Genomic DNA, 24864 nt, shown 5'->3' with positions numbered 1-24864 from the left:
AGGGAACCAAGAGTAGAATAACGGAGACAGAAGATAGGATAAGTGAGGTAGAAGATAAAATGTTGGAAATAAATGAAGCAGAGAGGAAAAAAGAAAAAAGAATCAAAAGAAATGAGGACAACCTCAGGGACCCCTGGGACAATGTGAAACGCCCCAACATTCGAATCATAGGAGTCCCAGAAGAAGAAGACAAAAAGAAAGGCCGTGAGAAAATACTCGAGGAGATAATAGCTGAAAACTTTCCTAAAATGGGGAAGGAAATAGCCATCCAAGTCCAAGAAACCCAGAGAGTCCCAAACAGGATAAACCCAAGGCAAAACGCCCCAAGACACATATTAATCAAATTAATGAAGATCAAACACAAAGAAGAAATATTAAAAGCAGCAAGGGAGAAACAACAAATAACACACAAAGGGATTCCCATAAGGATAACAGCTGATCTATCAATAGAAACCCTCCAGGCCAGAAGGGAATGGCAGGACATACTTAAGGTAATGAAAGAGAATAACCTAAAACCTAGATTGCTGTACCAAGCAAGGATCTCATTCAGATATGAGGGAGAATTCAAAAGCTTTACAGACAAGCAAAAGCTGAGAGAATTCAGCACCACCAAACCAGCTCTTCAACAAATGCTAAAGAAACTTCTCCAGACAGGAAATGCAGAAAGGTTATATAAATATGAACCCAAAACAACAAAGTAAATGGCAACGGGACCACACCTATCGATAATTATCTTAAATGTAAATGGGTTGAATGCCCCAGCCAAAAGACAAAGATTGGCTGAATGGATACAAAAACAAGACCCCTATATATGCTGTCTACAAGAGACCCACCTCAAAACACGAGACACATAACAGACTAAAAGTAAAGGGCTGGAAAAAAATATTTCATGCAAACGGAGACCAAAAGAAAGCAGGAGTCACAATACTGATATCAGATAAAATAAACTTTCAAATAAAGGATGTGAAAAGAGACAAAGAAGGACACTACATAATGATCAAAGGATCAATCCAAGAAGAGGATATAACAATTATAAATATATATGCACCCAACATAGGAGCACCGCAATATGTACAGCAAATGCTAATGAATATGAAAGAGGAAATTAATAGTAACACAATAATAGTGGGAGACTTTAATACCCCACTCAAAACTATGGATAGATCAAACAAACAGAAAATTAACAAGGAAATACAAACCTTAAATGACGCAATGGACCAGATAGACCTAATTGATATCTATAGGACATTTCACCCCAAAACAATCAACTTCACCTTTTTCTCAAGTGCACACGGAATCTTCTCCAGAATACATCACATCCTGGGCCACAAATCTGGTCTTGGAAAATTCAAAAAAAATTGAAATCATTCCAGTCATCTTTTCTGACCACAGTGCACTAAGGTTAGATCTCAATTACAGGAAAAAAATTGTAAAAAATTAAAACACATGGAGGATAAATAACAAGGTTCTGAATAACCAATAAGTCATAGAAGAAATCAAAAAAGAAATCAAAATATGTATAGAAATGAATGAAAATGAAAACACAACAACCCAAAACCTATGGGACACTGGAAAAGCAGTGCTAAGGGGAAGGTTCATAGCATTACAGGCGCACATCAAGAAACAAGAAAAAAGCCAAATAAATAACCTAACTCTACACCTAAAGCAATTAGAGAAGGAAGAAATGAAGAACCCTAGGGTTAGTAGAAGGAAAGAAATCTTAAAAATTAGGGCAGAAATAAATGCAAAAGAAACTAAAGAGACCGTAGCAAAAATCAACAAAGCTAAAAACTGGTTTGTTGAAAAAATAAACAAAATTGACAAACCATTAGCAAGACTCATTAAGAAACAAGAGAGAAGATCAAATTAACAAAATTAGAAATGAAAGTGGAGAGATCACAACAGACAACACTGAAATACAAAGGATCATAAGAGACTAGTACCAGCAGCTCTATGCCAATAAAATGGACAACTTGGATGAAATGGACAAATTCTTAGAAAAGTATAACTTTCCAAAACTGAACCAGGAAGAAATAGTAGATCTTAACAGAGCCATCACAAGCAAGGAAATCGAAACTCTAATGAGAAATCTCCCAGCAAACAAAAGCCCAGGACCAGATGGCTTCACAGCTGAATTCTACCAAAAATTTAGAGAAGAACTAACACCTATCTTACTCAAACTCTTCCAGAAAATTGCAGAAGAAGGTAAACTTCCAAACTCATTCTCTGTGGCCACCATCACTCTAATTCCAAAACCAGAGAAAGATGCTACGAAAAAGGAAACTACAGGCCAATATCACTGATGAACATAGATGCAAAAGTCCTTAACAAAATTCTAGCAAACAGAATCCAACAACATATTAAAAAAATTATACACCATGACCAAGTGGGCTTCATCCCAGGAATGCAAGGATTCTTTAATATCCACAAATCTTTCAATGTAATACACCACATTAACAAATTGAAAGATAAAAACCATATGATTATCTCAATAGATGCAGAAAAAGCCTTTGACAAAATTCAGCATTCATTTATGATTAAAACTCTCCAGAAAGCAGGAGTAGAAGGAACATACCTCAACATAATAAAAGCCATATATGACAAACCCACAGTAAGCATTACCCTCAATGGTGAAAAATTGAAAGCATTTCCCCTGAAATCAGGAACAATACAAAGGTGCCCACTCTCACCACTACTATTCAACATAGTGTTGGAAGTCTTGGCCACAGCAATCAGAGCAGAAAATGAAGTAAAAGGAATCCAGATAGGAAGAGAAGAAGTGAAACTCTCACTGATTGCAGATGACTTGATCCTCTACATAGAAAACCCTAAAGACTCTTCCAGAAAATTGCTAGAGCTAATCAATGAATATAGAAAAGTTGCAGGATATAAAATTAACACACAGAAATTCCCTGCATTCCTCTACACTAACAATGATAAAACAGAAAGAGAAATTAAGGAAACAATACCATTCACCATTGCAACAAAAAGAATAAAATATTTAGGAGTATATCTACCTAAAGAAACAAAAGACCTATACATAGAAAACTATAAAACATTGATGAAAGAAATCAAAAGGACACAAACAGATGGAGAAACATACCGTGTTCATGGATTCGAAGAATCAATATTGTCAAAATGGCTATTCTACCCCAAGCAATCTATAGATTCAATGCAATCCCTATCAAGCTACCAATGGTATTTTTCACAGAACTAGAACAAATAATTTCACAATTCGTATGGAAATACAAAAAACCTCGAATAGCCAAAGTAATCTTGAGAAAGAAGAATGGAACTGGAGGAATCAACCTGCCTGGCTTCAGACTCTACTACAAAGCCACAGTCATCAAGACAGTATGGTACTGGCACAAAGACAGAAATATAGACCAATGGAACAGAATAGAAAGACCAGAGAAAAACCCACGAACCTATCTTTGACAAAGGAGGCAAGGATATATAATGGAAAAAAGACAACCTCTTCAACAAGTGGTGCTGGGAAAACTGGTCAACCACTTGTAAAAGAATGAAACTCGAACACTTTCTAACACCATACACAAAAATAAACTCAAAATGGATTAAAGATCTAAATGTAAGACCGGAAACCATAAAACTCCTAGAGGAGAACATAGGCAAAGCACTCTCGGACATGAATCACAGCAGGATCCTGTATGACCCACCTCCCAGAATATTGGAAAAAAAGCAAAAATAAACAAATTGGACCTAACGAAACTTAAAAGATTTTGCACAACAAAGTAAACTATAAGTAAGATGAAAAGATAGCCCTCAGATTGGGAAATAAAGCAACAGACAAAGGATTAATCTCAAAAATATACAAGCAACTGCTACAGCTCAATTCCAGAAAAATAAATGACCCAATCAAAAAATGGGCCAAAGAACTAAAGAGACATTTCTCCAAAGAAGACATACAGATGGCTAACAAACTCATGAAAAGATGCTCAACATCACTCATTATCAGAGAGATGCAAATCAAAACCACAATGAGGTACCATTACACTCCAGTCAGGATGGCTGCTATCCAAAAGTCTACAAGCAATAAATGTTGGAGAGGGTGTGGAGAAAAGGGAACCCTCTTACACTGTTGGTGGGAATGCAAACTAGTACAGCCTCTATGGAGAACAGTGTGGAGATTCCTTCAAAAACTGGAAATAGAACTGCCATGTGACCCAGCAATACCACTTCTGGACATACACACTGAGGAAACCAGATCTGAAAGAGACACGTGCACCCGAATGTTCATCGCATCACTGTTTATAATAGCCAGGACATGGAAGCAACCTAGATGCCCATCAGCAGATGAATGGATAAGGAAGCTGTGGTACATACACACCATGGAATATTGCTCAGCTCTTAAAAAGAATTCATTTGAATCAGTTCTAATGAGATGGATGAAACTGGAGCCCATTATACAGAGTGAAGTAAGCCAGAAAGATAAAGATCATTATAGCATACTAACACATATATATGGAATTTAGAAAGATGGCAATGATAACCCTATATGCAAAACAGAAAAAGAGACACAGATGTACAGAATAGACTTTTGGACTCTGTGGGGGAAGGCGAGGGTGGGATGTTTCAAGAGATCAATATGTATATTTTCTATAGTGAAACAGATCACCAGCCCAGGAGAAATGCACAAGACAAGTGCTCGGGCCTGGTGCACTGGGAAGACCCAGAGGAATTGGGTGGAGAGGGAGGTGGGACGGGGGATCAGGATGGGGAATACATGTAACTCCATGGCTGATTCATGTCAATGTATGACCAAACCCACTGCAATGTTGTGAAGTAATTAGCCTCCAACTAAGAAAAAAAAATAAAAAAATAAAAATAAAGCATCTATACTAGATTTAAAAAAATAAAATATAAAAATAAAGTAGAAAGCATATCCTTCGTTTACCCCTACCATAGACCACCTCATTCAGTCTCTCTCTTGTAAATTCCTTTCATAAAAATTTCATCTCAATGTCTTCTTCCTTGAGAATCCAAACTAAAATTGAGAGATAGAGAAGAGTTCAAGCAATATTTAGGAATTAGAAACAGTAAAGAAAAAAAAGGAACTTAATGTAGGATGAAGGTATGAGAAGAGTCATGAATAAATTCCAGATTCCAGCTTAGATCACCAAAGGTTTGAGGAAACTTAAAAGAAGAAACAAGAAGAAGGTAAGTGTTCTTTATCAGTGATGTGGTCTCTCCAACACCAGAAGACATTGCTACATGTCCTGCTTCTTTAATTAACCCTGAAGAAACTGTAATAGTCTCCCTTGCAGCAGTTGCCACGAAAGGCCATGCTGATTCTCCTGAGGACCCACCTCAGCTACCCTGATTGCTTCTGATTCTGTAACTTGTCTTAGGCCCCAGCAGGCATCTGCAAGCAAGGTACAGACAGTGACATTGGAGGAGGTACACTACACTCAAAAAAAGCTAGTGGACTTTTATAATTTATACAGACAAAAATCTAAGGAATATATGTAAGAATAGAGATAACCAGTATGGGACAACTATAGAAAAAAATAAACTTTGATCAGACTTGATTGCTGATTGAGATGTGCTTGCCAAGCAGAGATTTGATGTTTCATGTTGCAGCTGGAGGGAAGTAAAATAGGATCTAAGCCTTTGTGATATAAATCTAGGGAATGTATATGGAACTTGAAAGAGGTAGAAAAATCATCAAATTGATCAGGCCTAATTTACTGATATGGGCTTATTAAGCAGATATTTCCAATTAATGTTGCAGCTGGATGAGGTAAGAAAGCCTCAAATAGTTTATAGTGGCTAATAAATGAAAAAAATGATGGTCAATTGTGAGTTGCATAGAAATGCCCCCTCCCCCCACTTTGCTTTAATGTAGCAAAAGTGATTAAAATGTAGGTAGACAAAAAAGATCTTCATGACCCAGATAATCACGATGGCATGATCACTCAAATAGAGCCAGACATCCTGGAATGCAAAGCCAAGTGGGCCTTAGGAAGCATCACTACAAAACTAGTGGAGGTGATGGAATTCCAGTTGAGCTATTTCAAATCCAAAAGACGATTCTGTGAAAGTGAAACACTTTACTAGACAGTAAAGTAATGCTCACAATTCTCCAAGCCAGGTTTCAACAATACATGAACCATGAACTTCAAGATGCTAAAATTGAATTTAGAAAAGGCAGAGGAACTAGAGATCAAATTGCCAACATCTGCTGGATCATTGAAATAGCAAAAGAGTTCCAGAAAAACGTTTATTTCTGCTTTATTGACTATGCCAAAACCTTTGACTGTGTGGATCACAATAAACTGTGGGAAATTCTGAAAATGTTGGGAATACCAGACAACCTGACCTGCCATTTGAGAAACCTGTATGCAGGTTAGGAAGCAACAGTTAGAATTGGACATGGAACAACATGTTGGTTCCAAAACAGGGAAAGGAGTACAAGGTTGTATATTGTCACCCTGTTTATTTTACTTATATGCAGAGTACATCATGAGTAAGGCTGTCTTGATGAAGTACAATGGGAATCAAGTTTGTCAGGAGAAATATCAATGACCTCAGATATGCAGAAGCCACCACCCTTATGGCAGAGGAAGAAAAACTAAGGAGGCTCTTGATGAAAGTGAAAGAGGAGAGTGCAAAAGTTGGGTTAAAACACAACATTCAGAAAACTAAGATCATGGCATCTGGTCCCATCACTTCATGGCAAATAGATGGGAAATAGTGGAAACAGTGGCTGACTTTATATTTTTGGACTCCAAATTCACTGTAGATGGTGACTGCAGCCATGAAATAAAGACACATACTTCTTGGAAGAAAAGCTATGAGCAACCTAGACAGCATATTTAAAAGCAGAGACATTACTTTACCAACAAAGTTCTGTCTAGTCAAGGCTATGGTTTTTCCAGTAGCCAGGTATGGATGTGAGAGTTGGACTACAAAGAAAGTTGAGTGCCAAAGAATTGATGCTTTTGAACTGTGGTTTTGGAGAAGACTCCTGAGCGTCCCTTGGACTGCAAGAAGATCCAACCAGTCCATCCTAAGGAAAGTTAGTTCTGAATATTCATGGGAGGACTGATGTTGAAGCTGAAACCAATATTTTGGCCACCTGATGCTAAGAACAAACTTACTTGAATAGAACCCAATGCTGGGAAAGATTGAAGGCTGGAGGAGAAGGGGACGGCAGAGGATAAGATGGTTGGATGGCATCACCGACTCAATGGACATGAGTTTGGGTAAACTCCTGGAGTTGGTGATGGACAGGGAGGCCTGGCGTGCTGCAGGCCATGGGGTCACAAAGAGTCAGACATGACTAAGCGACTGAACTGAACGTTACTGAAACTGAAATATTAGAATGGATTTGTTATTAAAAATCTACTAATCCGTCCTGAAAGGGTCCAAAATGCTCACCATTCATCACAACCATGAGAAATAAATTTGAAGAGGATGCTTTAGTATCCTTGAAAAACTGAGATGCCTATTTTCTAAAGCCCAGGTTTCTAATGAAAACTGGTTGCTGGTTTGTGAAATGCAAATGTGTTAAGAGTGATTTGATCCTAGGGAGCAGCCAGTAGTCAAGTGATGACATTTAATCTGAAAGGCAAGGTGGGCTTAGTTACCAAAATGGATAGTAGCATCAAAACGACAATCTAAATAATCAGCATATGAAGTGCTGTCAAGCTGATCATGGTGTTCCAAAAGAGAGGGATTTTGCTCAATTCTCAGTTGACCTGTGTCAGCAGAAAAGTTTTAAATAAAGTAAAAGAAGACTTAAATCAAGTCATGAATATGGAAATTAATGTCATCAAAATGAATTCCAAGACTTGGGCCAGCTTACAGATTTTGAATCCTAAGAAAAAGAGGGAAGACCCAGTCCCCTTGAAGCAGGACTCTGGTACCTTGCTAAAAATGTATAATTAATCTTTACCTCATATTTCCCTAAAGGGACCTCTGACCTTTTATCAGGTTAACTATGCACTGTGGAAAAGTAACTAATCAGAAGTTTCAGGACAATGACTTTAACATGAAAGTTATTCTAGGAGGTCCAAAATATTGCCATAGTCCCTTAGTTAGAGTTAGAAATAATGGAGGTCTGGTGATCAATGGAAGTTTAGCTCAGGTCTATTTACAGTGGGTCCTGTGATCATGGAATCCATGCTATGGTTATTTCTCCAATTTCAGAATAGATAATTGGAACAGACGTACTTAGCAGCTGACAGAATTTTTACATTGGTTCACTGATCTGGGGAATAAGGGGTATTATATCAGAAAATCCTCAGGGGAAGGCATTACTACTGTCTGTCCTTAGGAAAATAGTAAACTAAAAGGTGTACCATATTTCTGGAGGGACTGTAGAGATTGGTGCCACCATCAAACCTTGAAAGATGTGGGATGGGAGTTACCACCACATATGTGTTCAGCTTTCCTCTTTTTGCCTGTTGCAGGATAGTCACGGATCTTGGAGAGTGACAGTAGATAATTCTAAGATTAGCCAGCTTCTGTGCCAAATGTATTTCAATGAAAGAACATATTGTCAGAGTTGCCGGTAACTGGTATTTAGCTAGAAATGTGATTTTCATTACTGTGTCAGAAGCAGCAACTACTTTAGATTTTTTTGGTAAGACATTTCCTTGTAAACTAAAATTAGGAGACCCACATTCATTGGGCTTCCCTTGTAGCTCAGTCAGTAAAGAATTTGCCTGCAACACAGGAGACCCAGGTTCGATTCCTGGGTTGGGAAGGTCTCCTGGAGAAGGAAACAGCAACCTACTCCAGAATTCTTTCCTGGAGAATCCCATTGACAGAGGAGCCTGGCAGGCTACAGTCCTTGAGGTTGCAAGAGTCAGACATGACTTAGCAACTAAACTACTAATAAACTCATTGGAATTTCCAGGAAACCAGTAGTATGGGGCATATAATGCTATCTATCCCTTTTAAGATGAAGTATAACTTGTTCCTTCTGGCCTCTCCTATAACCGAAGATGATGTTCAATGCCTCTTTGCCTTATTGGATTTGAGAGTCATCATATCAGTCATTTGGGTGCATTCCTCTGACTCAATTGCAAAACTACTCAAAAAGGTCCTACTTTTAAATGAGTTCTGGAAATAGAAAAGGCTCTGCTATAGGTTCAGCCTGGCATCCAAGCTTCTCTGAGACTGAGTACAAACAGTAATAATCCAGTAGATCTATGTTGTTTGATGTGTCAGTCGCAGGTAAGAATGTTGGAAAACTTGCAATTCTTCCATATGTGAATTTCAGTGCAGGCAAGTAGGATTTTGGAAAAATAGTCTTGCCATCCTTCCAAGGTAACTACTCTCCTTTTCTGAAATAGTGTTTGGCCTGCCACTGGGCCTTAATTTAATGGAAACTAAATGCTTCACCATGGGTCACCAAGTCACTATGCAACCAAAGCTTATTTCATGTACTTGGTATTATCAAAACCATCTAAGCCATAAAGCTGGGTGTGCACAGCAGTTCTCCATCATCAAAAAAAGTGATATAGGCATGATCTGGCCCAAGTAAGCCCTGAAGGCAAATTTTCAGGGAAAAGTAGCAAAAATGATCATGGTCCCCACTCCCATTACACTTCCTTCTCTCTCCCTGCCTTCACCTATAAATTATGATGAATTAACAGAGTAATATAAGACTTTGGACTTGTAAAGGAATAGTTCTGCAATGATATTTAAAATTGGCAGCTGTGGAAATGCAACCTCATCCTGAAAAGTACCTGAACAATAGTAGCAAAAGGAAATCCTCCCAATGGGTATATTTCAAGGGGTGTAACTAGTCAATTATTGAACTTGGAAGGAGTGTCCAAATGTATAATATGTACTGATTCATGATTTTGACCAATGAACTGGCTTGATGGTCAGAGACTTGGGGGGGGCATATGGTTAGAAGACTGGTGACATGGAAATTTGAGGGAGAGGTATATGTACAACATATAACTACAATGGTGTGATTACTCACTTAGATACAGACATCCTGGGATGCAAAGTCAAGTGGGCCTTAGGAAACAACACTAAGAACAAAGCTTGTGGAGGTGATGAAACTCCAGCTGAGCTACTTCAAATCCTAAAAGATGTTATGAAAGAGCTGAACTGAATACACCAGCAAAATTTGGAAGACTGCAATGGCCACAGGACTGGAAGAGGTCAGTTTTCATTCCAGTTTCAAAGAAAGGCAATGTCAAAGAATATTCAAACTACCGTACAATTGCACTCATCTCACATGCTAGCAATGTAATGCTCAAAATTCTCCAAGCCAGATTCAACAGTACGTGAAATATGAACTATCAGATGTTCAAGCTGGATTATAAAAGGCAGAGGAACCAGAGATCAAACGGCCAACATCCATTGGATTGTCAAAAAACCAAGAGAATTCCAGAAAAAACATCTACTTGTGCTTTATTGACTACGCCAAAACTTTTGACTGTGTGGATCATGACAAACTGTGGAAAATTCTGAAAGAGATGGGAGTACCAGACCACCTGACATGCCTTCTGAGAAATCTGTATGAAGGTCAAGAAGCAACAGTTAGAACTGGACATGGAACAACAGACTGCTTCCAAATTGGGGAAGAAGTAAGTCAAGGCTGTAAATTGTCACCCTGCTTATTTATGCTGGGCTGGATGAAGCACAAGCTGGAATCAAGATTGTCAGGAGAATTATCAATAACCTCAGATATGCAGATGATACCACCCTTTTGACAGAACGTGAAGAAGAAATAAAGAGCCTCTTGATGAAAGTGAAAGAGGAGAGTGAAAAAAGTTGGCTTAAAACTCAACATTCAGAAAACTAAGATCATGGCATCCAATCCCATCACTTCATGGCAAATAGACGGGGAAACAATGGAAATGGTGACTATTTTGGGGGGCTCCAAAATCACTGCAGATGGTGACTGTGGCCATGAAATTAAAAGATGCTTGCTCCTTGGAAGAAGAGTTATGGCTAACCTAGACAGGATATTGAAAAGCAGAGACATTATTTTGCCAACAGAGGTCCATCTATTCAAATCTTTGGTTTTTCTAGTAGTCATGTATGGATGTAAGAGTTGGACTATTAAGAAAACTGAGTGCCAAAGAATTGATGCTTTTGAACTGTGGTGTTGGAGAAGACCCTTGAGAGTCTCTTGGACTGCATGGAGATACAACCAGTCCATCCTAAAGAAAATCAGTCCTGAATATTCATTGGAAGGGCTGATGCTGAAGCTGAAATCCCAATACTTTGGCCACCTGATGCAAGTAACTGACTCATTTGAAAAGACCCTGATCTAGGAAAGATTGAAAGCGGAAGGACAAAGGGATGACAGAGAATTTGATAGTTAGATGCCAGCACCAACTCAATGGACATGAGTTTGAATAATCTCTGGGAGTTGATGACAGACAGGGAGGCCTGGCGTGCCGTAGGCCATGTGGTCACAAAGAGTCTGAGTGACTGAAGTGAACTGATAGGTACCACTTGTTTGAATGGGAAAAAAAAAAAAAAAGATAATATTTCTTTCCCACATCACAGTTTAAAAGTGGGAGTTATGGCCTATACTACTAACCTTATTAAACTATTAGAAAAATTTGTGCTTTGTATTCCCATTAACTTATGCTCTGCTTGCTTAGAGGCTTCAGTTACAAAGAGAGAAATGTTTCCAGCAGGAGATACAAAGACAGTCTTTTGAATTGTGAGCTAAGACTTTTGCCTGACAACTTCTGACTGTTCCTGCCTCTGAATCAACAGGCAAGTAAGTAAGTTAGGGTGATGACTGGGTTATTGATCCTGATTACTAAGAGGCAATTGACTGCTTCTCAATGGAGATAATAAAAAATATATCTGAAACTCAATAGCTCCCACAGATACCCATTTACTATTATCACCTCTGACGATTAAAATCAATACAAAACTACAATAACCCCATCCAATCAGAATTAACTCTGACCCAGACTTATCACCATTGAAGGCCTGTGCCACCCAACTGGTAAAAATCCAGGGCCAGCTTATGTTCTTTCTTTCTTTTTTTTTTTTTTAACTTTCTTTCTTAAGGTGCAGAGAATGCAAAATGAGTAACAAGAGGAATTAGTCATAATGACCAGTCACAACCATGTAACAAGTTACAGAAATGAGAATTGCAATTGTTGTGAGTCCAGTTTATTTAATTAATATTTTGGTACATGTGTGTATCACATGCATGTGATATAAATACATACACAAATATCTTTATTTTTTCTTTTATTACTTTATTATGTAACATGATATATTTAACTAGATTCTTTCTTCTCAGATGTAACTGACCCTTCTGTGGATTTTTTTTTTCTCTTTTAGAAAAGTTTTAGTTAGTTTTCTAGTCAGTGTAGTATTTTTTCAAAGGCTTGTTTATTTATTTAATATTACTTAGTCATTCATTTGGTTGTGTTTGGTCTTAGCTGCTGCATGTGGTGTCTGTAGTTTGTGACCTGAAAACTCTTAATTGCACAGTGTGTTCTCTCTAGTTCTCTGGCCAGGGATTTAACCCAGATCCTTTGCATTGAGAGCACAGAGTGTTAGCCACTGAAACATCAGGGAAGTCCCTGCAAAGTGGGTAATGTTATCTCATTTTATAGATGAGGAAAACAACTCAACGCGACTATAAAAGCATTGTGCTTCAGAAAGCCATGTAGTTAAGGACCATGAATACTAACTTCTCAGTTAAACAGACAAATAATGTGGTCTATTTGGTTGCCTCGCTCCTTCCCACCACGGAATCTGCAGAGGTGTGATCCCTTCTGCAAGGATGCTTCCCCACGCTCTCAGTCGATTTGTTTGTCCTAGTTAATTCCCTATCCTGTTTCAACTAAAAGCCCAACAAATTTAACTTTAATTTGATCATAATATTTTCTACTATCCTGCTAATACCTATAGAATCTGTAATGATACATATTATTTCATTCTCTATTTAAGCAATTTGTCTCTATTTTTTTCTCTTGTTCTTTTATTATTTAGCTTTTCCCTCTCCCCCTACCCACTGTTCTCAGGTGCAGTAGGTTTTAATGATTCTTTAAAGAAACAGCTTTTTGTTTCATTAATTTTTTCCTTTTTTTTTTATTTTTTTTTAAATTTTTTCCATTTTTAAACTATTTTTATTTCACTGATTTTTTTTTTATTATCCCTATTTCCCGTGTTTTGCTTACTTGATGTTTATTTTCCTTTTATATTTCTATCTTGCTAGGACAAAGCCTTTGCAAATTGGTTTTAGACATTATTTCTCGGTAAATGATAATTATGTATCTAAATTTCCTTTTAAAGACTTTTATTGCTTTCCAGTCCTATAGCAAGGTGAAGACAGAGTCAAACATTCCTTAAAGTGAGTATCAGTTCAGTTCAGTTGAGTCGCTTAGTCTTGTCCAACTCTTTGCCACCCCGTGGACTGCAGCACATCAGGCCTCCCTGTCCATCACCAACTCCCGGAGTTTACTTAAACTCATGGCCACTGAGTCGGTGATGCCATCCAACCATCTCATCCCCTGTTGTCCCCTTCTTCTCCCGCCTTCAATCTTTCCCAGCATCAGGGTATTTTCAAATGACTCAGTTCTTTGCATCAGGGGGCCAAGGTATTGGGATTTCAGCTTCAACATCAATCCTCCCATTGAATATTCAGGATTGATTTCCTTTAGGATGGACTGGTTAGATCTTCTTGCAGTCCAAAGGACTCTTCAAGAGTCTTCTCCAACACCACAGTTCAAAAGCATCAATTCTTTCGTGCTCAGCTTTCTTATAGTTCAACTCTCATCCATACACGACCACTGGAAAAATCGTAGGTTTTACTAGATGGACCTTTGTTGGCAAAGTAATGTCTCTGCTTTTAAATATGCTCTCTAGGTTGGCCGTAAGTTTTCTTCCAAGGAGTAAGCATCTTTAAATTTCATGGCTGCAGTCACTGTCTGCAGTGATTTTGGAGCCCAGAAAAGTAAAGTCAACCACTGTTCCCACTGTTTCCCCATCTATTTGCTATGAAATGATGGAACCAGATGCCATGATCTTAGTTTTCTGAATGTTAAGTTTAAGCCAACTTTTTCACTTTCTTCTTTCACTTTCATCAAGAGGCTGTTTAGTTCTTCTTTACTTTCTGCCATAAGGCTGGTGTCATCTGCAAATCTGAGGTTATTGATATTTCTCCCAGCAACCTTGATTCCAGCTGGTGCTTCATCCAGCCCATTGTTTCTCATGACGTACTCTGCATATAAGTTAAACAAGCAGAGTGACAATATACAGCCTTGATATATTCCTTTTCCTATTTGGAACCAGTGTGTTGTTCCATGTTCAGTTATAACTGTTGCTTCCTGACCTGCATACAGGTTTCTCAAGACGAAGGTCAGGTGGTCAGGTATTCTCATCTCTTTCAGAATTTTCCCCAGTTTATTGTGATACACACAGTCAAAGGCTTTGGCATAGTCAATAAAGCAGAAATAGATGTTTTTTTCTGGAACTCTCTTGCTTTTTCGATGATCCAGCAGATGCTGGCAATTTGATCTCTGTTTTCTCTGCGTTTTCTAAAACCAACTTGAACATCTGGAAGTTCATGGTTCACTTATTGTTGAAGCCTGGCTTGGAGAATTTTGAGTAGAGTAAGAGATTATGTCTAGATGTGAACCACTGTAGAAAAACCACTACTAATGTGTAATGTGTGTGCTCGGTCACTCAGTCATGTCTGACTCTGTGGCTCCAAGTATTACAGACCATCAGGCTCCACTGTCCACTGGATTTTCCCAACAGAAATGCTGGAGTGAATTACCATTTCCTACTCCAAGTGATCTTCCCAGATCAAGGATCAAACCATGTCTCATGCATTTCCTGCATTGGAAGGTGGATTCTTTACCACTGCACCACCTGGGGTCAGAATATGAAATATCTTTCAGTTATCTTTAACTATCTTAGCGTCCAGTGGGTACCTGGAGTAGAAATTAGGAATTAAAATTTATATATATATATATATATATATATATAGTAAAGTAAAACCTTGCATGAACCTATGAACATCATCTGATGAGATATAGGGACTAAGGACTACTTTTTACCCAAACTGTTCCCTTAGGTTCTACTGACACTTCTCTTCCTCATTCACACATTCACAACAGGTAAAAAGGGACTAAACAAAGCAAAAGAAGCTAAATTAAGAAAGAAAGATCTATTATGGATTTCCCTTCGACTCTAAACAGCACATAAAAATAATTAATGTCAAGAGACACAAGTTAGTATATGGCTTCTAAGTTTCCAGTGGGTGTAATTAAGTCTTGAGAGATAATTTCCAAATTTCTATCCTAATGATAATGGTGTGATGTTTTTAAGGAAACATAAATTATCTTCTTATTTTCTCTTACTACATTTATGTAAAATGATAATAAAGATTACAAAAATATTCAGTTTATATTTTAACATATACCATGGTAAACAACAGCAACTTCAGTCTTTGAAGAAATTATTTTAGGAAAAGTGAAAAATAGATAAATATCCATGTTATTTCATCAGTGCTGTCATGTTATAGAAATATTGAAACATACCTGTGGTAACCCTCGAGATTCAATTAAATAAATAAGACTCAAGTCTGTCTTATAGATCCTTTTAGTATTACTAACTTTATTTCTATAATTATAACCTCGGATACATTGACTTCTATAAAATGCGTGTGGATTTTTTCCCCTCCTGCCTCTGTTGTGCTTTTAATCACTGTAGCTCCAACAATACTTACCTAAACGCATCTTTTGGGTGGACAATTCACAGGAGAGTCAAATGTATTCCATATCTGTTTGCTGTGTGAAATCACAGTCTCAGAAAAATAAAAGGAAACAGCCTGAAGGATAGCCTGACATTTCAAAAAAATGCAAAATCTTACAGAAGTGAGCTTTGTCCTTAGTTACACATGTATATTTTGTTGTTATTGTTGTTTAGTCAACTAAACCACTAAGTTCTGTTCAACTCTTTGCAACCGCATGGACTGTAGCCTGCCAGGCTTCTCCCTCCATTGGATTTCCCAGGCAATAATACTGAAGTGGGTTGACATTTCCTTCTCCAAGGGCTTCTTCCCTGCCCAGAGATAGAACCTGAGTCTCCTGCTTGGCAGATGGATTCTTTACCACTGAGCCACCAAGGAAGCCTTGTGTATACCTTAAATTTCTATTAAATATTGGGATTTTGAACAATTTTACATAATTTTTTGATCTGAGTGATTGAAATCTTAAAACTTGAAATCTTCTAGATTAATTTTTTTGGTGGTTATTTTCAAGAGAGGGAATTCAGAAAAATCCATATATTAATTTGAGGACAAACTGAGAGTTTTAAGCCTTTACATATTTGTGTTTGGGAAAAGACATTCCAGCATGATGAAAATAGTACGAGATTCCACACCATGCAGAATTTGTTTAGATATAGAATTCTCCTTGGTGCTTGTAGAAACTTGTATTCTAGCTGCCTTATCTGCAAAACAGGGGCACTAATACCTTCCCTAACAATTGGTGGTAAAGGGGAAATGACTAGTAAATGAAACATTTTTAGCATTGTGTCTAGAACATATACAGATTTTCCTACATGGCACAGTGTTAGTGAGTCTGCCTGACAGTGCAGGAGACCCAGGAAACAGTGGCTCAGTTCTTGGTTCACAGGACATCCCCGGGAGTAGGAAATGGCAACCTTGCTCTGGTATTCTTTCCTGGAAAATTCCATGGACAGAAGAGCTCTCCAGTCCATGGGGTTGCAAAGAGTAGAACATGATGGAGTACACATGCCAGAACATATAGTTAGCATATGATTATTTCAGATTTTTATTCTAATTACAGCAAATAAGGAATACTACAAATTTTAATTTCATGATTTTCTTTGCTATTGATATGTTAAACACTGAAAGATAAACAAAATCCTATCAAATTTCCCTTGATGGGTTTTTGCACTGTTTATATACTTTTTTGACTTAAGTCATAAATCCTTTTTCCTAATACACTTTATTTAAGTGCTTTTTTTCCCCTTTAAATTGTAGCTGATGTCTTCGCAAAGAGTTCCTCACAGAGATTTTTCTTAAAGAATTTCAAGTCTTAGGAAACTCTTTAACAGGAAAATATGTGAAAAAGTTAACTCAATGTTCTTCCTTCACTCAAAAAACGCATGCATCTAAGTATTTATATGGGTGGTGTGTGTATGTGGGGGGATGTGTGGATATGCATGTGGGTGTGTGGAGAGAGAGAGAGAGAGAGAGAGAGAGCGAGAGAAAGGGGACAGGGTAGGAGAAGGAAAGGAACAATCAACTATACGGAGTTTTTATGAATTTTAGTAAAAGAAAACCAGAAGGAAAATAAGAGCTACTCTAAAGGATATTTTCTCATGAGAATGCATTTTCCAAAGGGATGTTCACTTTGGAAAATTTGTGCAGCAGTGCTCCAGATGTTGAGTGCTGAGACTTAAATCAATATATAAGAAACATTCTAAAACAAGAGATGCACTTTCTACAGTTTTGATTCTCCAGTTTTTCTATAATTTCGTACTAAAATCTTAATGAAAAGTTATCTTAAATTTGTTTATGTCATGTGATCAGTATTCCACATAAACTAGATTTCTCCATTTATATATAAATAAGTTCTTTAATAACCTCTCTTTTTTATACAGACTAAACTTGCGTTAGTCTGTGTAACAGAAGCACTGATGTTTCTTGCTTAGGTTTATGTAAGTCTAATATGGATTTGTCAACCAATTTCCCTGTTATGGAATAGAAAATCTAAAGATAAAACAATTAACTAATGAATATGGCAGTATTTATTTTCTTAGAGAACAGTGTTTTTTCTCCAATTGCATGTTAGAATATTGTCCTGTGGAGCTGACAAGTCAGAACAATAGCCTATTTATATTAGATATTCTTTACACACTTTTTTTTGACATGATGCAAACAGATCCACTGTTATCAGTTTCACTTATCAGTTGATGAAAGAAGCTCCGAGAGTATTAACTACTCAGTGCTCACAACAGCATCAACAAACAAACAAAACTAACAAGAACATGGGAGCCTAGATGCTCATCTTCATGATCATTTGATGATGGATCTATACAATATATCATAGTGTTTCTCAGTAGTACCATTTGGACACAGGCCACTGAAATTAACAATGTTTGAGGCAAACCATGACTTTGCTGTGGAGGACATTTGATTATGGGTAGAAGGTGATGATTTCAACATATTGATTTCTCTGCTCCTAGGTATACCATATCAAAAAGGTGGCACTGTTCAAAATGTGTATTTAATAAGTAGGTTATTCTTTAATCACATAAAGTTCTTCAGATTTCAAAAGAAAACTTCTAGTTCTTGAAAATGTTTATAAAGTATCAACAGTAACCTCTATATTTTGAATAATCAGAAAAATGGAGTTTTAATATAGTAATACCCCATCTTCCTATATTCACATGCCCCACATTGTACCTAAATCTCTTGTTCCAAGCTACTCCATGTTCTGAATCTTGACCACAACTACCAAGGAGGACCCTTGAAACTATTAATACTTTTAACTAATTTAGGTAGGCTCTACTATAATTATAGCATGCTTTGTTTTAATTTCAGGAATATATATATGGAGCTCCACTGATTGTATGGAATGCTCATCTGTGACTGGAACTTTATACAAGATCCATATGCACATGGAGAATGGGAGAGATTTTCTTAAAGCTATGTAGGTGACTAAAGGCTGAAATGGAGAATGACCTTTATCTTCTATGGAGATGGACGAGAGCTGTAATTTCCTGTGGTCAGTGAGTGCTGTTACACAGTTACCAAGAGCATGAAGTCTGGTATCAGAGTCAGATTCATCTTGACTTGACTTTAATTTAGTATCTTAATAATTTGGTGTAATTAACTAAGTCCTCCGATATTTTTGTTTTCCAATATGCAAAATGAGCATCAGTAACTACCTGTTAGTTGGTTATGAGTTAAATCCCTGAAAAATATTTACAAATGATCCAGATTTATATACATATTCTTTTAAAATATCATTTGAAATATGATGCCCATGATCTAAAAACAAACAAACAAAAAAATAGATTGTAGCAAATTTTTAGTAACACAATTTTTTTAAAAAATGCTATTAAATGTGTATCATGTTCTGTATCATTTCAGATGAACTGAATTTATGTTGTGTATTCTGAACTCAGCTCAGCTTCATGGAAAATCAGAACAATGTCACAGAATTTGTTTTCATAGGGCTGTGGGGAAATAAGAAAATAAAGTTACTGTTCTTCTTGTTCCTGGTCTGGTACCTGGCTGTATTAATGGAGAATTTCATCATCTCACTCACCATCACCTGCAGCCATCTAATGCAACAAATGATGTACTATTTTCTCTGTCACCTCTCCCTCATTGATGTCTGCTACACCTCCACAGTGGTTCCCAGGCTAATCAGGGACTTAGCTGCAGCACGAAGAAACATTTCTTATAACAACTGTATGACCCAGCTCTTCACTGCCCACTTGCTGGCAGGTGTGGAAATATTCATTTTGGTGTCCATGGCTTTTGACCACTACATCACCATTGTCAAACCCCTGCACTGCATGGTCATCATGAACAGACAGAGGTGTGACATGCTGACCGTCCTTGCCAGAGTTGTCAGTTTTTGGCATTCTATTGCTTTACTTCTCATGGCACCCAAGTTACCTTTTTGTGGTCTTAATCAGATAGATCATTATGTGTGTGATGTGAAGCCTCTTTTGAAACTGGTGTGCAGGTTCATGTTGTGAGTATCTTAGTGTTTGCAAATTCAGGGATGGTAGCTGTTGCCATATTTCTTGTCCTAGTAGCTTCTTACATTGTCATGTTATATAATCTTAGAACACATTCCTCTCTAGGGTGAAGGAAAGCTCTCTCTACTTGTAGTTCTCACATAACAGTTGTACTACATTTATCTACATTTATACTCTACCTGCAGAGCATGAGAACAAGGACAAGAAAATCTCTGTTTCACACTGTGATTGCTCCCATGCTGAACCCTCTCATCTACACCCTGAGAAACATGGAGATGAAAATCGTCATGAGGAAAGTATGGACTAAAGTGACACATTTAGATTTAAAGTAAATAGGGTGATGTACTTGATGTCCTGAGGACATGCATCCATTGAAATATTATTGAAAACATACTAGCTTTCTTTGGGGAGTTGGACTCAATTACCCCTGACATTGTATGAGTCAAAGAAGCATATTACTGTGATTCAGATCACAGTCTGCTCCTTTAGGGATCCAGCTAGTTCTGGGTGTGACCACTTGGATTTGAGACATTTTAATATAAGAACTGTCCTAAAGCACATCTCCTGTCACATAACAGTCCTCTGTAAAAATTGCTGTGAAACCTTATTTTCCTTGGAATATAATCTAACCTGTTGACTCGTGCATTAGAAAATTATTTGACTAACTAGCTAACCTCAGTGACTGAGCAACTTCACTTTCACGTTTCACTTTCATGCATTGGAGAAGGAAATGGCAACCCACTCCGGTGTTCTTGCCTGGAGAATCCCATGGACAGGGGAGCCTGATGGGTTGCCGTCTATGGGGTTGCATACAGTTGGACATGACTGAAGCGACTTAGCAGCAGCAGCAAATCTCAGAGGCCACACCACATTTAAAGAAAAAATATTGTTATAATAATAGGGTATAGGATAAAGGAGACATGGGTGACTACTGACTCTGTAAGTTTTTATGCCTTTGTCTTGGAAATTTGTTTTAGTTATATTGTTTTCATTTTGAAAATATCTATAAAATGAGATAATATTATAGTTCATAAAAGGTAATATTAAGAGCTTCCCTGGTGGCTCAGATGGTAAAGAATCTGCCTGTATTGTGGGAGACCTGGGTTTGATCCCTGGGTCGGGAAGATCCCTTGGAGAAGGGAATAGCAACCCACTTCAATATTCTTGCCTGGTGAATTCCATGGACAGAGGAGCCTGGTGGGCTACAGTCCAAGGGGTGGCAAAGAGTTGGACATGACTGAGCGACTAACATTTTGTTTCTTTCAATACTTGTGAAATTTTGCAAGGCATATGGTTACCAGAAACTCATATTGGGTGCTTTTCTTCTTTCTTCACCATTCTTTTCTCAATCCCCTTTGTTTGGATGCTTTCATCCAGTTATACTGGGCCCCTCTACATTCTCTAAACTTGCCTTAAATCTGCTAGCTCTATTATTTTGCTCTTCTATTTCCTCTGACTAGGATAGCCCTACCCCCCTTTGCTTTAGGACCCATCGCTTAAATATACCTTGGGCTCCCCAGTGGTAAAGAATCCACCAGTCAAAGCAGGGGACAAAAGAGTTGTGGGCTCCATCCCTGGGTCAGGAAGACCCCCTGGAGTAAGAAATGACAACCCACTCCATTATTCTTGCCTGGATATTTCAACAGACAGAGGATCCTGGTGGGCTACAGTCGATGGGGTTGCAGAGTCAGACACAGATGAGTGACTGAACTTGAGATCAAGGTTATCTGTACACCTGAGTTCATGTTTAAAAATTAATATTAACAATTGAGCACAGAGAAAGACTCACTCATTCAGAATGCTGAAAAAAGTGACTACTATTACACTTATTGATCAGAATATAAGACATTTCCCATAAAACTTAAGGAACTGAATAATAAATTTTATGTATTGCCAAACTCCTATCTGCCTAAAATAGATAAGTAAATGAGTAGTCATTGGATTCAGAACTTTCCTGCTACATATGGGGAAGGGGACGAGCAAAAGAAAAATAAGATATGGTCTAAAGACCAAAAAAAAAACCAAGGAAACAAACAAACAAACAGAAAGCCCAAATGTTAACTAGGCTACACATGACTGTTTATTGCAAGTGTATGAAGAGTTAGTCACTCAGTCAAGTCCGACTCTTTGCTACCCCATAGACTGTAGCCTGCCAAATTCCTCTTTCCATGGAATTCTCCCAGGAAAGAATACTGGAATGGGTTGCCATTCCCTTCTTCAGGGGATCTTCCTGACCCAGGGATTTAACCCGGGTCTCCTGCATTGCAGGCAGATTCTTTACTGTCTGAGCCACCAGGGAAGTTTACTTATAATGACCAAACCTTGAATGTAGTCTTTTCATGGATGTATAAACTACTGTACATCAAGACAGTGGAATATCATTCAGTGCTAAAAAGAAATGACCTACCAAGCTATGAGAAGGCATAGAGGACATCTGAATGCATATTGTGAAGTCAAATAAGCCAATGTGATAAGACCACATACTCTGTGATTTCAAGTACATGATGTCCTAGAAAGGGCAAAGCAACGGAGATACACAAAAATTTCTCTTCAATATTTATTTCTTATAGTCCTGGTGAAAAGTAGAGAAAGAATTGAGAGCATCTGACAATAGTAGGGGAAGATGGATATTGTCCTTACTAAGATTTGTCTTCAGCCTGGAGCCACAGGAGCTCTGAAGTGTTCAGAATACAACAGAACTGGCTCCAACCTAGGACAAGAAAATCAGCTCTTTTTGCTCCATTAAATCAGCCATTGTTCCCTGGTGGGCCCTGGGATGGTGAGCATAATGCCACAGATGAGACAGCTTTTATTTTCTCAGGTTCATTTGTCAAGATCAGGGTGGGGCTGTGAGCTGTGAGAAGCCCAGAGATACAGCAACAGGGGCATGGGGACACTGAGCCAGTGAAGAGGCTCTGACGGATGCAGTTTCATTTGCTACATTCTGCATACTACACGGTACCACAGAGTTCAGTCTTCATCCTCTCACACCCCAACAATCACCATGACCTCCTATGCAATAGTAGCAGGCAGGCAAGTGCTTTATGGAGCATAACTGTTTTTTGCTTTTTTTAATATAGTTGAAGATCCTGCCTGACACTAAAGTGCCCTTTTGTTTGTGTCATCACTATTTCTTTTGGGTTAGCATCCTAAGGTGATACCTTAGGATACCAATAAGTTCTGAAGGCTGCAAGCATTTGAAAACTTGAAACAATCTCTTCTTTTTTTTTACCCTTTGGAGGTTCAATGACTCATTTCTTTTGCAAACTAGTTAAGTATTGAAATATACCATTACTACCATTACCATTGAAATATTACCATTGAAAAACTACCAATACTAGTTAAGTATTGAAATATACTACCATTACCCTTATGATATATAAAAATGAGCAGCTATTTATGCAAAATTATTAGAACTTAGTAAGAAATGCAATATATAAATATATATGTTTTATGAATGTATAAAGTAGTTTCAGATCTCATGTACGCGGTTACACAGAGCACAAAGAAGAAAACAACAACTGTGATATGAGAGACACAGCTGGAGAGTGCCTCGTGCCTTGCCTCTAGGTGGTGGGTCGCAGGGAGGACAGGATGACCACATAGCAGACCATGAGGAGAAGGAGGTCTAACAGACAGATGCCTCCACTGTTGGCAGAGGCAAGTAATCCTAGAGTTTGAGTATCTGTGCAGGCAAAATTAAGTGAAGGATTCCGATCACACAAAAACTGATCTATGGCATTAGGACCACAGAAGAGTAATCACAAAAGTAAGACGCTACATGAAGAAAACCTCCTACGCACACCACTACCACTAGCAGGCCACATGCTCTCCAGTTCATGATGATTGACTAGTAGAAGGGCTTACAGATGGCCACATAGTAGACATAGGCTGTCTGTCACACAAAGCATGATGATCTCAGCGCCTCTGAGTAAATGTTCTGAAAAGATTTGGGTCATGGATCTTTTGAATAGGACAGTCTTTTTTTTTCCCATAGTTTGAAACTATAATCAATATAGAGATATTCACAGAGGAATAGCAAGCATCAAAAAAAAAAAAAAAAAAGAGAGAGCGAGAGAAATGGGCCAGGGAAATGTACACGGGGGACTCCTGTAATGGTCTGGCAGTTATAGTGACCACCATGAGCACATTTCTGACCACAGAGATGGTGTAGATAACCAAAAACACAAGAAAGATGATTTTCTGAATCTTTGGAATCTGTGTGAGTCCTGGGAGAGTGAGTCCCATGCTGTTCTTATTCTCCTTGTATTTTATATTACGATTATTTATATTTCTTGAAAAATTATTAAAGCAATCTTGAATTTATTAAACTTACTTACTCTTGCTGTTTTTATTGCTCAGCTGCTAAGCCATGTCCAGCTCTTTGAGAGCTCATAGATTTCAGCATGGCAGGCCCCCTTATCCTTCTTTGTCCCCCAGAGTTTGTTCTAATTCACGTCCACTGAGTCGGTGATTCCATTTAACCATCTCATCTTCTGCCTGCCCCCTTTCTTTACTTTTTGCTTTTGATCTTTCCCAGCATCAGGGTCTTTTCCAATGAGTTGGCTCTTTGCATCAGATGGCCAAGGTACGGGAACTTCAGCATCAGTCCTTCCAATGAATATCCGGGATTGATTTCATTTAGGATTAACAAGTTTGTTCTTCTTTGCAGTCCTAGGAACTCTCAAGATTCTTCTCTAGCACCACAATCTGAAGGCATCAATTCTTTGGTGTTCAGCCTTGTTTATGGTCCAGCTCTTCCATCTGTACATGACTACTGGAAAAACAATAGCTTTAACTATCAGAACTTTGTCGGCAAAATGATATCCCTGCTTTTTAATATGATTTGTAGGTTTGCCATAGCTTTTCTTCCAAGGTGCAAATGTCTTTTAATTTCATGGCTACAGTCATCATCTGCAGTGATTATGGAGCCCAAGAGAACAAAATCTGCCACTGCTCCAAGTCCCCACCTCCCTTCTATTTGCCATTAAGTGTTGGAATCAGATGTCATGTTCTTAGGTTTTAAAACGTTGATTTTTCAAGTCAGGGTTTTTGCTCTCTTCTTTCACCCTCATCAAGAGGTTCTTTAATTTCTCTCCACTTTCTGCCATTAGAATAGTATCATCTGCATGTCTGAGTTTA

The 24864-nt window shown here is 38.0% G+C and overlaps 1 pseudogene; it reads left to right on the top strand.

The window, feature by feature from the left end:
* The first annotated feature begins 19146 nt into the window (after positions 1–19146).
* On the top strand, positions 19147–20054 carry LOC136150651 (olfactory receptor 4P4-like; annotated as a pseudogene).
* The last annotated feature ends 4810 nt before the right edge of the window (positions 20055–24864 follow it).

The sequence above is a fragment of the Muntiacus reevesi genome, chromosome 19 (assembly GCF_963930625.1).
Source record: "Muntiacus reevesi chromosome 19, mMunRee1.1, whole genome shotgun sequence".
NCBI classification, from domain to species: domain Eukaryota; kingdom Metazoa; phylum Chordata; class Mammalia; order Artiodactyla; family Cervidae; genus Muntiacus; species Muntiacus reevesi.
Note: the sequence above shows the minus strand (reverse complement) of the source record. Positions and strands in the feature narration are given on the sequence as shown.